Below are 12008 nucleotides of genomic sequence, written 5' to 3'. Positions count from 1 at the left end.
AATACTGATATTTGGGGACATGCAGCAAACTGGATAACATCATATCTAAGTAACAGGAGGCAATATATAGCCATTAATAACTCATACAGATCAGAAGTTAAAAAGCATTAAGTATGGTGTACCTCAAGGATCTGTAATGGGACCTGTTCTCTTCAGTTTATTTGTGAATGTTAAATCAAAATATTTTATGCAGATAATATGACTGTGCTAAATGTTTCCAACAATTTGGGAGCACTTGAACAAAATACATTCATATCAGTCAGTAGTACATCACAATGGCTCTCTGAAAATAAGTTAATTATTAATCTGAAAAAAAACTATGTACATGGTCTACAAAAATAAACAAAAAGAAGAAAATATTGATGTTTTCTTAGATGAAAAAGGACTGGAAGAAGTAGCTTCAGTTAAGTTTTTGAGCATTACAATAGACAGTAACCATAATTGGAAACAGCAGATAAATACTGTTTCCAGTAAACTAAGTTCAGTGATATTTATAATGAAACAAATGGCTCGGTACACTCACTGAGACATCTTGTGCACTGTCTATCATGGACTTCTTGAACCATACATGCAATATGGAATCACAGTATCGTGGAACTCAACTATCACAGGAATGAAGAGAATATTCAAATTACAGAAGCAAGCCATTCGAATTATATTGAAAAAGAAGCAAAAGGAATCATGTAAAAGTTGTTTCAAAGAACTAAACAATCTAACATTTCCATCATTGTATATATTCAAGACCATTGTGAGTGCATTACGTGATCACACAAAACTGGAGACTAATGAGACTGCTCATACACACAACACAAGGAACAGAATACAACTGTGGTGCAATCCACATAGACTTAAGATTTTTGAAAAAGGACACAAATACTCTGACATCAAGTTAATACAAGCAATGCCAAGGGAATTACAAGACCTCAAAACTGAGAAAACGTTTCCCACAACTCTAAAAAAGTTTATGATACAAGGATAATTTCATAGTGTAGCTGACTACATTAGAAAACAGTGATCAAAAGTTCATCCTGTGAGTGATAAATCTCATGCATCATATAAAGAACTAGCAACAGAAGTCAGTGTTAAAGAAATTAACTATAACCACTGCTGTATAATATAAGCTAATTATATCTCACAAAATTATAATTTTTTTGGATGTATCATGTATTGTAAGTCATTTTATACCGTGTAATGTTATGAATATACTGCATCATAAGTCATTGTGTAGGATGTAATATGACATATATACTGTGAAAGCTCCTATTTATACTTAATGAGTAAGCTATTTTAGATACTTTTAAACTTCATATTATCTAGAGTAAGCCTAATGACCTGTCCTATGTTACTAGTACATATCTGTACAAAAGGTAATTTACGGGACCTATAAAAATCATGATCACACAATCATGAAAGTGTTTTACACTGTCGGGACCAAGAGAAGCAGAAAAATTCTTTATCAAAGACCAATGTTGAACACTACCTGACTCAGTTGACTCCTCCATTCAACCGTGATTCACCTCCATTGACCAAAAATCACACCATGTTCACTTACCGGAGTTTCTTAATCTCAAGCCTTGCCTCCAATCATTCCCCAAATACCTCAATATGCAAACTAAGCTTACATCCACAGAAGGATCTGCAATCCACCACCTAATTACTGATACTGACCTTATAATCCTACATGCTGACAAAGGCTTCACATGGTTGTTTTGAACCACAAGGATTACCTAGCAAAAGGACTCCACCAGCTGTCAGATTCATCCAGCTACAAATGCTGTCACAACGACCCCATTCCAGAAATCCAGTAGGATCTCCAGTCTCTCCTCAAGTCGTTAGACCCATTCCAGAACCTCTCCATAGAATACATCTCACTCTTCACCCATACCACTCCTCACACTCCCACCTTCTACATGCTTCCTAAAGTCCATAAACCCAACCTAACAGCATGACCCACTGTGGCTGATTACTGTGCCCCCACTGACAGATCTCTGCTCTCGTAGACCAACACCTTTAACCTATTACCCAGAACCTATACTCCTATATAAAAGATTCCAGACATTTCCTCCACCGATTCTCCACAGTTCCTGTCACTTTACCATATGGTGCCCTGCTCGTCACTGTTGAATACACCTCCCTGTACACTAACATTCCTGATGCCCATGACCTTACTGCTACTGAACAATCCCTTTCCAGACACCCTATGGATTCCAAACCAACAACCTCCTTCCTAGTCGCCATGACCAACTATATCCTCACCGTAAATTACTTCTACTTTGAATGCATTACTTACAAACAAATCTGGGGTAAAACTATGGGCACCCACATGGCACCATCCTATGCCAACCTATTCATGGACCATCTAGAGGAATCCTTCCTAAAAACCCAGAATCCTAAACCCTTCACCTGGTTCAGATTCATTGAAGACATCTTTGCTATCTGGATTGAAGGTGAGGACTCTGTATGCACATTCCTCCAGAACCTCGACACCTTCTTCCTCATTTGCTGCACATAGTGCCATTCAACCCATCAAGCCACCTTCCTTGAAGTTGACCTCCACCTCAAAGATGGCTGTATCAGTACCTCTGTTCATATCAGACCTACCAACCATCAGCAATACCTCCACTTGAACAGCTGCCACCCATTTCATACCAAGAAGTCTCTTCCACACAGCCTAGCCACCAGTGACCATCACATCTGCTGTGACAAGCGGTCCCTCTCAGAATGTACCAACGGACTCACTGAGACATTTATGGATGATAATTAACTTCCCAATCTTGTAAAAAAAAAACCACATGTCCTGTGCCTCATCTTTCCAGTCATCCAGTACCTTTCAAAGTCCCACAGTCTGGATACAGAGGAGCAATTCCCTCTCGGCTCGTTCCACCCAGGACTGGACCAAATGGATTACAGTCTCTGCCAGGATTTTGACTACCTCTTGTCACGCCCTGAAATGGGAAATATCCTACCCACTTTCCTTCCCACACCTCCCACAGTGGCATTCCACCACCCACTGAACCCACAACAATATCCTTGTACATCCCTATGTAACTCCTGCTCCCAACCCCTTGCCTCATGGCTCATATCAATGTAATAGACCTAGATTCAAGATGTGTTCCATTCAACCTCTCACCACAACTTACTCCAATCCAGTCACAAACATCACCTACCCATCAGAGGCAGGGCTACCTGTGAAACTGGCCATCTGATCTACAAACTAAGCTGCAATCACTGTGGTGCATTCTACACTGACTTGACAACCAACAAGCTGTCCATCCACATGAATGGCCACTGACAAACTGTGGCCAAAAACAACAGAACTACCCTGTTGGTGAGCGTCCCACCTGACTTGACATCCTTAATTTCAGTGACTGCTTCACAGCCTCTACCATCTGGATCCTTCCCACCAATAACAGCTTTCTTGAAGTGCACAGGTAGGAACTCTCACTGCAGTTTGCCCTTTGTTCCCGTTGTCATTCTGGCCTCAACCATTGTTAGTCATTTGTTGTTACCCATCAGTCCCTTCCCTGTTCCCATTCCAGCACTACACAGGCTTCTATTCCAGCAACACACCCATTCCTTTTAATTTTCTCATTTTCCACTAATCCACATCTCTTCCTTGCCCTCTGTGTAGCCTCTTGAGTGGACCTACCTGCCCTACTCTCCACCTTGTCCCTGCACATTCCCAGCAGCTCAGTTGCCTCTCCCACAATGTGCTGCTGCTTACACCTGGTCTCCATTTGCCAGAGATTATGGTCATGTGTGTATGAGTTGTGTTTGGGTGAGTGTGTGTGTGCATGTGCTTGTATGTGTGCGTTTTGTCTACTTTTGACAAAGGCCTTGTTAGCTGAAAGCGAACTTTCCAACGGCCTTTTTGTTGTACCTTTCTGCGACTAAGCATCTTTGCTATATGGTAAGTAACAACTAACATTTTTATTACATTGTTACATTCTATCCTGGATTTTCCATTGTTTGATTTTGGCTTAAGAACTTTGATTGGTTTTCATCATACAATCTCACCATTAAAAGTCTCAGATATTGTTGCACAAGCAATCTTACTAGCCAGTGCCACCAAACAAAATGCTTCAGAACTGTTCTCCAAGCAAATTCTATATCTCAGTCATTACTGACTTATTTTGCTGGTCTGTACCAGAAGCAACCTGTAAAGCCTCAGAATTATCATCTGAGCATATATTCTAATTTATGGAAACGCTCTCATGAAGTCTTAGAACTGAGCTCTGAGCAGGTCTTTATCATACATGCATGTGACCTCAAAACAGGTCACTGTACACTACACACTGTAAACCATGTACTTGTATATACAATTACCCATTTGAAGGAGTTCTCACTGTTCTGTCTTGCTTGTACTGTAAATATTGATAAATCAACATTTTCAATATCTGAGAAATTCTCAGAGCCTCGTAACTACACTCCTGGAAATTGAAATAAGAACACCGTGAATTCATTGTCCCAGGAAGGGGAAACTTTATTGACACATTCCTGGGGTCAGATAAATCACATGATCACACTGACAGAACCACAGGCACATAGACACAGGCAACAGAGCATGCAAAATGTCAGCACTAGTACAGTGTATATCCACCTTTCGCAGCAATGCAGGCTGCTATTCTCCCATGGAGACGATCGTAGAGATGCTGGATGTAGTCCTGTGGAACGGCTTGCCATGCCATTTCTACCTGGCACCTCAGTTGGACCAGCGTTCGTGCTGGACGTGCAGACCGCGTGAGACGACGCTTCATCCAGTCCCAAACATGCTCAATGGGGGACAGATCCGGAGATCTTGCTGGCCAGGGTAGTTGACTTACACCTTCTAGAGCACGTTGGGTGGCACGGGATACATGCGGACGTGCATTGTCCTGTTGGAACAGCAAGTTCCTTTGCCGGTCTAGGAATGGTAGAACGATGGGTTCGATGACGGTTCGATGACAGATGTACCGTGCACTATTCAGTGTCCCCTCGACGATCACCAGTGGTGTACGGCCAGTGTAGGAGATCGCTCCCCACACCATGATGCCGGGTGTTGGCCCTGTGTGCCTCGGTCGTATGCAGTCCTGATTGTGGCGCTCACCTGCACGGCGCCAAACACGCATACGACCATCATTGACACCAAGGCAGAAGCGACTCTCATCGCTGAAGACGACACATCTCCATTCGTCCCTCCACTCATGCCTGTTGCTAAACCACTGGAGGCGGGCTGCACGATGTTGGGGCGTGAGCGGAAGACGGCCTAACGGTGTGCGGGACCATAGCCCAGCATCATGGAGACGGTTGCGAATGGTCCTCGCCGATACCCCAGGAGCAACAGTGTTCCTAATTTGCTGGGAAGTGCCGGTGCGGTCCCCTACGGCACTGCGTACGATCCTACGGTCTTGGCGTGCATCCGTGCGTCGCTTCGGTCCGGTCCCAGGTCGACGGGCACGTGCACCTTCTGCCGACCACTGGCGACAACATCGATGTACTGTGGAGACCTCACGCCCCACGTGTTGAGCAATTCGGCGGTACGTCCACCCGGCCTCCCGCATGCCCACTATACGCCCTCGCTCAAAGTCCATCAACTGCACATACGGTTCACGTCCACGCTGTCGCGGCATGCTACCAGTGTTAAAGACTGCGATGGAGCTCCGTATGCCACAGCAAACTGGCTGACATTGACGGCGGCAGTGCACAAATGCTGCGCAGCTAGCGCCATTCGATGGCCAACACCGCGGTTCCTGGTGTGTCCGCTGTGCCGTGCGTGTGATCATTGCTTGTACAGCCCCCTCGCAGTGTCCGGAGCAAGTATGGTGGGTCTGACACACCGATGTCAATGTGTTCTTTTTTCCATTTCCAGGAGTGTAGTTGTGAAGTTTGTCTTCACTCTACAGTTTTGATGGACTATTAATTAAAAGTCATTTCTTTAACATCTTACCATAGTATTTCAATATTTTTATTGCAGCAATTTCTTTTATGTAACTAATCAACATATAATTATTGTAAAACATGATCTAACAAAACACAGTTGTCTTTATTCATGAAAAATGAAAAGTACATTATTTGTCTCATTATGTACAACATAAGATCCTTTCACTTTTACTTTAATATTGTTGTAAAATACACACATTCATTTAACAAGCTCAGTATGATATTTACCACACTGGAAAACCACAGTAAAAATCAGATACTCTTGAGAGGAATAAATATGAGGAAAACCTATTAGCTATAAAATCTAGCAATTTTGCCAGTCAGCACAGAGGTCATTGTGTGCAGTAATAATATTGTAATTAAATATACCCATGTGTAGAGAAGAAGAGAGAATGCAAAGGAAAATAAAGTAATATTTTTTAAACCTGTAGGTACCTCTAGAGAGTAAAGTGAGACTAAAACATTTGAAGAGAATTGAAAAACTTATTGTTAATTAATGGGTTTACTGCATGCAGATAAAGTAATAAATATCATATTGAGCTGAATTTGAAATAGAGATGATATACTGGGCTATTATAGTAAAGAGATGTTGTATTGAGAAGGTTGATAATGTTTTTGTTGCTTGTTGCACACATATTTGTGAAATGAATTAATTTGTGATGAATAGGGAGTGGCTTTATGGTGAAGAACATGAAGTTTAAATAAGTGTGAGAAAACTGATTCAGCTTTATGATATAAAAAACGTAGTTATAGCAAAGTAAGGGAAGTCAGACTTAAAAATGCAAGTGCCAATGAAGTTCCTCTCTCCCTTTTTCCTTTTTTTTCTTTAAGGTAGACAGAAATTAGTTGTCTGATTAATGAAGCAACGCTTACAAAGCAATATGTCTGTTAAAAAGTAAAAAAAAAAAGGTCAAGTAGTTAATGAATCACACTAAGCACATTTGATATAGTTTCTCAGTTTTTTATACTAATTGTTTTTGTATTATTTTACTATGTGTTTTATGCTATATACTTTTACATTATCCCTAGTTCCTTGACAACGTCCTCCATGTTTTACAGCCCAGTATGTTTTATGTTGCCAACCCATTCTGAAACCCTTTTGTGATTGTGAACTGTATCCTCACCAGTCAGTGACAAAGTTTTATATCTGTTGATCTGTTGTAGTTTTCTTCAGAAACATGTAATGATGGTGAAGCAGTATGGGGATGCATGATACAACAAGTCATGCTAAAGAACTGCAATAGGGAAAATTCACAATGCCATCGATAAGAGATCAAAAGAGCCCTTCATGAAGAAAAATAAGACATAATGTTTTATATTGTATATAGTGTAAAATAGTGATCAGACCAGTTCCCTTTATGTTTTTGTCAGCCTATTGTCATTCTCATGCTCACATTCTTACTGATGGGCTTGTGTGATGAAACTGGTCTGACTACATCATGTTCTATGTACCAAGTGTAATTTCCAATACAAGATGTTTTATAATCAATGGCAAACCAGGATGGAATTTAACAATATTATGAGAGTGTGGTTTCAGTTGCCTGAGACTGCAGTCATGTGTGTGGGCTGCGTCTGCATGAGTGTGTGTGGCGAGGGTGTTAATCGCCGAAAGCTTTAATTGTCAGAGTCTTTTTGTTGTGCCTATCTGCCACTCAGCATCTCTGCTACAAGGTGAACAGCAACTTCCTCTCTTAACATTGTTAGATGTTTTATCATACATTTTGAGATATCCTTTTCAGTTATAAATTTTGTAAATATTTCTTTTAAAAATTGTATTGATTATTTTTATGGATGTAAACATCAGAGAGGTGTGTAAGCATGGAGAAATTTAATAAACTTTGACCATTGTTTAGCTATCTTTGTATTTCACAGTCTATAGGCTATCAGTGGGCGAAGTAACTTACCTGCTGGGGAGTAGTTTGCCAAGAGAAATTTTGTGTGGCTGCATGTGGTCAATGTTGGGTGAGTGTTTCCCATTATATCTAAGTAATAATGCTCAAAAGTAACTTTTTATAATTGCAATCACAAAGAAAAAATGTTATTTAAAATTTATGAAACAATTTCAATAATATATCTACACAGTGAAAACTGAAACCTGTTCATGATTACAATTGATACTACAATATCAAACCCATGAACTCCTGTAAATCCAAATATTTTGTCAATATTCCACATGTAAGCTAGGAAGAAGACCACTAGATGTGAACCATGACAAACAATGAAGAAAAATTTCACCAGCTAAGTATCCTGTTTTCTCAGTGTGCTATTATGAAGAATGAAGTATATGTCTTGAATATCAGCAGAGAGAGAAATTAAGTAATTAATAGGGTTGGTAGTCAGAGTATGTTGAAAAATATTTTGCAGATATTCATCATCATCAAAGAAATCTGTGACAGAGAAAATTCCTCTTTACCTTAAAAGTTCTGGGAGTTTTCACATACAACTACATCCTCCCAACTTGTAAAAAAAAAGGAACATTACATTTTGTTTTCAGGCAATTTCCTATTATTAAGACAGACCATCATAGTACTTACATGTACACTGTCTTTAAAACTGTCATTAACACATATGTAATGTTTGTTCTCAGGCAGTACAACCACAAATGTATCAATGTACTTGGTGATTGTCTAAATTCTTTCGGTACTTTCAATTGGGCCTTTTCATCCTGAGAAGATGTTGCCAGCTTTTCTATTTGATTTTTGTGCATGATTCCCAATCTTCTTCATATCTTTCCTCAATAATTTTTCATTTAATACGTGTTCCTCATAAGAATTACCAAGTGCTGTCTGGATATTTCTTTTCTTAAGTTGTTGACTATTACCTGATACACGTTTAGAAGAATTTTGTGACATTTCAAACAAGTGTTCCATGTCTTTTGGACTGTGGGTATTCCCTAAAAAAACAGTACAGGTACTACAGGTTTGGCTATTGGAAAGTATCTGAGACAGCAAGTGGCAGACTAACTCAATCATATGAGCTAGGTGCTGTCAAATCTTGCACAGAATCAAAACTGTTCTGAAATGCTTTTTAGAATGGGTGCTGAGCAGGATTGAATCTTTCTTCAAATGTGGAACAATGTTATCCCTGTGTGTGCTTTATGGTATGTTATTGTTACCTGGGGATTAGTTTCAAATTCCAAGATTCCAATTTCCATGACAATCACATATATGTAACCAAATTTAGTAAAATTTTATCAAATTTTGATCCTTTGGAAGATTGATGACTAAACAACTAACTAACAACCAGTTTCCATGGTAATAGGACTGCAGCCTAGTATTCTTCTATACAAAAATAATTATTTTATTTTATTTGAATACTTGCACTGAAGAAGTACTGAGATAAATTTTCTTTTGCTTCGATGCTGTTGTGTGTTGACTGCAGTTGTAGATCACTTACAACAATGTTGCACTGAAATGGCTTTGTGGTAAAGTTTGTCCAGTTGGACTTTTGTTTGTTTCAAAACTATTTAAGTTCATTTCCTGTGAGTAAATTATTCACTCAATGTTAATATTTATTTCTACTACTGATCTGGCCTATCTCTAAGCTTTTATTCATTAATAAATCCATACCAGAAATATTGTCACAGATGAGTGAGTTGTAATTTCCATTCTCAGAAGTGACATTTTTGCACTTTACTTTGGCAGCATTTGGAACTTTTGCTTCCAAGATCCTAAGATACGTGACTACACAGTCAAGTGCTTTGACTGATCACAGTGTATGGATGCTACAAGCTTCTCAACTTATTTATTGCATTGCTTAAATAGGAGGCCATGGTTTGTCTCCTATCGGTATTTCAAGGGTGTTAATTACCTTATTAACAAATAAAAACAAAATACTAGTAATTAAAAGTGAATTAATAGAATTAGTTGCTGGGTTTTGTATTTACAATATTAAATACAACAACAGGATGGACAGCAAAATAAATCAACAGAAGAGTACAAACAGTTGCTCAGTGAGCAATGAGGAGGCGAACATTTGACTCTAACTAATGGATCAGTGAACAGTAAGAACCAAAATGCATAACTGTTACTGTGAAGAAACTGAATTGGAAGAGGAGACATATAGTGATAATGGACAGTTGATGGACTAAGACATTCTTTGCTCAAATACAAGGAACAAGGGAGGACTGAGATGTTGACCTAATGGAAGGACAGAAGATGCCATTTCAGGACTTGCAGGAAGACCATACAGACGTGTAACTGAAGACCACAATGCATAGAAAAGTCTAGATGATACTTCATTCTAGTTCTGCATCTCATTCTTGAAAATTTGTGAATATGCTTTCATGGAATACACTTATTATTATTCTCTAAGCTGTTATTTCATAGCCAGATGACTTCTTGTTGAAACCCACATTTGGTCCTGTCTGCAGAGGACAACTTCTTTCCTGCACTGATGTACAAGGCCTCCAAAAGCTAATGCAACTATGGATGATAGCAGTGCTATAAAACACTTGAATGAGGATGGTAACTTATCATTGTCTCTGGTGATGAGGGCAGTGCAGCAATAATTATGAATAAGGTCATCTATATTAGTAATATTACCAAGTTATTAGATCCACTGTGATACAGGAAGAGAAGGACTTTACTGACAAACTTCGTAGAACTGTCACAGGGTTAATAAGAAACTCCTCAATTGAACAGAGCACTCAGAAAGGTCTGCTAAATTTAGTTGCACTCTCATTGAGACTTTATGGGGACCACATGTTGCCAAGGTTGTTTTGGCTATGCTGCAAAAGTTTTGGCGGGAAGCCCTAACACATCCCGGTCCACATCTTGCCGAGATTGTTTCAAGTACACACCCAAAAGTTTCTCTGGGAAACCCTTACAAATTGTCCATACAGTCCCAATCTCTCCCCCTGTATTTTCATTCCTTTGGAGCTCTGAAGGAAGACATTCACGGCTGTTGATTTGCTTCAGATGAAGAGATGCATGCCTGGGTACAATCACAGTTCCTTAGGCAACCATGAACATTTTCCCATGATGACGTTGACCATCTTGTCTCAGAGTGAGATAAATGTGTTAACAGTTATGGTGATTATTTTTGAAATAAATAAACAGTTTACTTACTTTTTTCCTTTCAGCTTATTCTCATTTGGCTGCCCCTTATAAAATGAGATATCATCTCCAGAGATGCTAAGAAAAACTAACTTGCAGATACTTTAACATAGGAGCAAACTATTATGTGGATTTATAAACTGGAAATGTCACACTGATTAAAATATTCTGAGCTATTATATGATGGTCAGATTTTTTTCAGTTTTCTTTTGCTCCCACATATATTTTCTACACCAGGGTCTAAACACCATCATCAGTAAATCCCAGCTACTAACATTTAAAACAACTGTTTCTCATGAGGCTGAAATATACAATATTTGTGGTATTACATCAGCAGAAATAGATAACATTAAACTTCTTGGTGTCAATCTGAACAAAAAATCTTTGTTGGGTAAACCATGTTACTTCTGTATGTGAGAAAATTAGCAGTAGCTTGTATCTGGTAAATCAACCGGCAAAAATATTTCCAACTGAAGCACTAAAAATTGTTTACCATGGAACTGTTATCAATTTCTCCATTATGGTATTCAACTGTGGGTTTGCACGGATGTATTATAGGAAAGAGCTATTAGGTTTATGCATGGACTTAAGTCCAGAGAGTCCTGTCATGAAACCCAACATAAATATTTAACAGTATACTCCTTGTATTTGTATAAACTTTTTATATTTTTTCTGAATAGTAAAAACAAAGTAAAAAAGTGTAGTGATGCACGTAATTATGATACTGACAATAGTCCTGATATTAACTGGCAGATGTGGTTCAACAAGCTGCCACATGCTATGACAACTTGTGAACCAAAGCTCTACTACAGGGAGTTAAAAGCCTTCTTAGTAAATAAATGTTTATATTCACTCAGTGAATTGTTATCTACTTGTCCTCTGTTGTAATATGTAATATAATTAGAATATTAAGCTGAATGTATGCACCATTACTGTATGTAAGTGTCATCTATATTAAGCTACTCAACCTATGTATGACATTAGCAAAAGTCATCAGCTTTATGGCCCACATGCAAAAAATGCGAATAAATA

Source organism: Schistocerca americana, chromosome 4 (assembly GCF_021461395.2).
Source record: "Schistocerca americana isolate TAMUIC-IGC-003095 chromosome 4, iqSchAmer2.1, whole genome shotgun sequence".
Lineage (NCBI taxonomy): Eukaryota > Metazoa > Arthropoda > Insecta > Orthoptera > Acrididae > Schistocerca > Schistocerca americana.
Note: the sequence above shows the minus strand (reverse complement) of the source record.